The sequence below is a fragment of the Lipotes vexillifer genome, unplaced genomic scaffold (genome assembly GCF_000442215.2).
Source record: "Lipotes vexillifer unplaced genomic scaffold, Lipotes_vexillifer_v1.1 scaffold1117, whole genome shotgun sequence".
Classification (NCBI taxonomy): domain Eukaryota; kingdom Metazoa; phylum Chordata; class Mammalia; order Artiodactyla; family Lipotidae; genus Lipotes; species Lipotes vexillifer.
Genome location: NW_006778824.1, coordinates 978348 through 982323, shown reverse-complemented (window position 1 = coordinate 982323; position 3976 = coordinate 978348).

Below are 3976 nucleotides of genomic sequence, written 5' to 3'. Positions count from 1 at the left end.
CCCCCCCCCCGCCGCCAGGTAAAGGCCGAAACCCTGGGTGGCAGGGCCTGCGCTGCGAGGGCGAGGGCCCGGAGATGCGTCAACCGCAGGCGATAATGGTGGGCGCCCTGCCCAGGACCTGCTTCTGGGAGTCAGCAGCCCGGCGGCCTCGTGCTGTGAGCCATGTTCGCCTGCAGGTGGCGCCTTGGCCAGGACGCAGCCTGGGCACACAGCCCCACAGGGCCCAGCAGCCGACCTGCCACCGGCCAGGGTGTGGCCACAGCCCCACAGGGCATCCTCCCACTCCCACCAGACGCCTGCGTCCTGACTGGTACCTGGTCCAGGAGCTTGGATTCCTGAGTCCTGGGCCCAAAACGAGTATCATGACAGGAGGGTCTGGCCCCGTCAGTGGCTACGGCCCCGTCCCTTCCCGCAAGCTGCCCGTGGACGGTCAAGCCCACGGCGGCGCCATCCGATCCCCACGCACCAGCCACCAGCCAGCCCAGGGGAGTGACCGCTATGGCCTGTCCACGTCTCAGAAGGATGTGGCACAGAGGTGTGGCTGGGACGTGGGCCCTGGGCCCTGGGCCCCGTCGGTGGAGGTGGAGTCCCAGGGGAACGCAGGTGGTCCTGGGGTGGGGTGCGGACCCCACATGGACACACATCCTGGCCCGGGGATGCCTTGCCTGTTAGCGGGGGCGGGGTGCCCTCTTGCTGGGCGGAAGGGGGGTAGCGGTGTGTCCTCAGGCACCGGCAGTACGTCACCCCCTCTGCCCCCTCGGTGTCTGTGCCATCCCCATGGGGCAGGGGGCCCAATGCTCAGGAGGGGAGGAGCAGACCTCACGGGGCTCAGGGCTGCGTGTTGCCACGTGTTTCCAGCCTGCACGTCCCAGTGCATGTTCTCTTCGGGCCAAGGACGGCTGATGGTGGGCTCCTGGCAGCCTGAGGCACAAGGGGAGCAGGGTTCAGAGGAGAAGCTCCCGCCCCGGAATACAACCATCAGCCTCCATTTCTTCCCGGGGTGGGGGTGGAGTGGCGGCAAGCAAGTAGGAAGCGACTCTAGGCCTTTCCAAACCCTGGGGGTAAAGAGCTGCCCCACCCCCAGCCCTGAGCCCCCCAGCCCTGGGCTCCCTGTGCCCCCAGCCCTGGGCTGGGTTAGGGTCAGGGGGACCTGGGGCACTGAATCCTCCAGGCCTCAGCTAGCACTTGGGCAAGGACACAGGAGGGCACAGGTTATGGGGTGGGCGGTGTTATGGGAGAGCCCTCTTGGGGGCACCAGACCCCCTACCAGGGCCGTTCAGCATCTCCACTGGCCCAGGCTCAATACCAGTAGGGGGCAGATGCTGCACAGAAGATGGCCCAGCTACAGGGGAGAACTGTGCTGGTGGTGGTGGTGACGGTCATGGTGGTGGTGGTGATGATGTTGGTGATGACGATGGTGGTGATGGAGGTGGTGACGGTGGCAGTGGGGAGGAGGATGGGAGCAGCGAATCCTTCCAGACCCCTCAGCCGGTGCTTAGTGAAATCAACGCCCGCATCCGGGCCCTAGTCCCCTCCCTCCCAGCAACGGCCGGGCCCCAGACGCGCCATGAGATGGCCTGGGCCGAGCACCAGGGCCCACCCCGGCTCACATCCTTGCGCTCTGGGCACTGGCTCTGGAGAGACCGTGGTTTCTGACCCATGGCTCTGGCCTGCGGTTGCCCTGTGACCAGGCACTCTCGGTTCCATCTCAGAAGCACCTGGCTTTGGGAGAGCTGGCCTGAGCTGCAAGAGACACCCCTGCCAGGCCGCCGAGGAGAGCTCCGGGAAAGCAAGTGGAGCAGCCCCGGAGAGGGGCTGGGGGGAGGACACCAGTCACCTGGCCGGGCAAACGCAGAACACAAAAGGAGTGACAGCACCCCTTCCGGTCACAGGGAGGCCTCTGGGAGTCTCCCACCTCAAGGGAGAGACAAAGGGTGACAAAGGCAAAATTACTTCCGCGGTGCCGGGGGCTCGCGGGCTCTCCCGTGGGTGAAGGCAGTAGGAGGGACGCTGAGCTGGGGTGTTGACGGGTCACCCTGAGAGACTGGGGGGCCGACAGGGAGTCAGGGAGTGAGGGCCAGGCTACCGCGGGGTGAATCCCGGGGCTCCTCCAAGAACCAGCACAGGACCTCCAGGGGTCACTGAGCAGCCACTGCCCGGAGCACCTCTGCTGCCCTCCTGCCAGCTCGTGGCCACCCGAGTCCACCCTAGTGAGGCGCTGGACGGCCTCCTGTCCCCCTGCATGCCACCACCCTGCCCATCTGGCCAGACTACCCAGCCCCGGTCACTCTGCCAGCACCCTGGGCAGGCCAGGCCAAGGGCCGGGTACCGGGCAGGCCCCGCAGCGGCTGTGTGCCTGCAGCCAGGGAACGAAGGCTTTAGGGCTAAAGTCCGGAGACCTAGGGAGAGGCTCCTGGCCCAGTTTTCCCTCAGTCGGGGGGCAGCTCTCAGTGGGCAACTGCCGGGGCCCTGCCTGTCTGGGGCTGTTCTCTCCAGGATCTGCCAGCCTCGCTGACCCGCCGGCACAGGGCTGGCCCAGGAGGGGGCCTGGAGGAGGGAACACCAGCTCAGGAAGGAGGAGGCGGCATGTCGGGGTCAGGACCCGGGATCCCTGGGCTGATTAGGCCCCTCTGAAGGAATCTGCATTCTAGTCTGGGTGTCTGGAAGTTCCCCGGGCCTTCCAGACATCAGAAAGGAGGCGGGGAAACCCGCAGGGAGCAAGTGGGTGGGGCTGGGCTGGGAGTGGGCAGGTCTGCCCGGTAAGGTCCTGAACAGACACCCTTTGAGATGCAAATAAATCTCCGGTCAGCTGACTCTTCTTTCAACACCCTCCCTCCTGGGGAAAGGGCTTTAAAAATGGCTTCCGTGCTCACTTAAGAAGTACCAGGCAGGTACTGCCCCACAAGAAGTGGGGCAGGTTGGGGCCCAGGCTGAGAGAAAGCAGGGCGGGCCGCCCTTCTCCTAGCGCTCTCCCCTCTCAGCTCGGGGCCGCTGCCCCCACCGTGGGAGCTGCAGGGTGGTCCTCGGGGCCCCAACCCCGCCCACAGCACACACCCACCGCTGCATCCCCGCCCCCTCAAGCCCAGCGTGTCCTTAGGTGTATCTGTCGGCCCACGGCAAACTGCTGCTGATACCTGGGAGTTCCCCGGAAGCCCCCTTCCTCACCTCAACCCCGGCACCTCTCGGAGGGGCCCCTTCTGTGCACTCCCACGCCCACCTCTCCAGCCCCGCCAACAAGCCGCCCGACTTGTGCTGCCCAAGCGGCCTCGTGGGGCCCCTTCTCCCTCTGGTGGACGCCTGCTGGCCCAAGCATCGCCGCCCCGGGCCCTCTTTCTGGACACCCCCGTCTGCACACAGTGCCCCGTGCACACAATGACACGGCCCACGCGTAGTGCCCCCACCAGCTCCGAGCTGACCCGAATCCCCGCTCCCCGGTGCTGTGTGTCCCCAGTGCCCAGGAAGGGCGACGCCCAGCAGGCATCTCCGGCACGCTGGCGCCTGTGCTGAGCGGGTGGGCAGCCTCTGGCCAGTCCCCCTCCCAGTGCCTGCAGGGGTCCCTGTTGCCTGGCCTTTCTGCTCCAAAGTCAGCCCCGCCCAGCCCTGGAGAGGGGAGGCTGCAAAAGGCCTGGGGTGCAGAGAGCAGTCAGGCCCCCTGGGGTCCGGCAGTCACAGGGAGGGAGCGGCTGGGCTGACCCTGGAGAGATGTCAGGTGCCCGAGGCCTCCTGGTGGGGTTCCTCTCTCCACTGGGGAGGTCGGGTGTCTGCTGGAACCCAGGCCTTGCAGGCGACAGGCGTTCGCTCTGCTCTCAGGCCTCCCCGGGGGCTGCTTGGGGCCGGACTCTGGCTCATGGGACCTTGATCCCCAGCCCCGTACAATGCTGGGCGGTGGAGCCCTGCGAGGTCTCCGCGGGCGCCTGGCTCCGCCTGCTCCTGTCAGAGCCGGCTCCCCGCGCCGCGCGGCCGCCGGAAGGCGAGG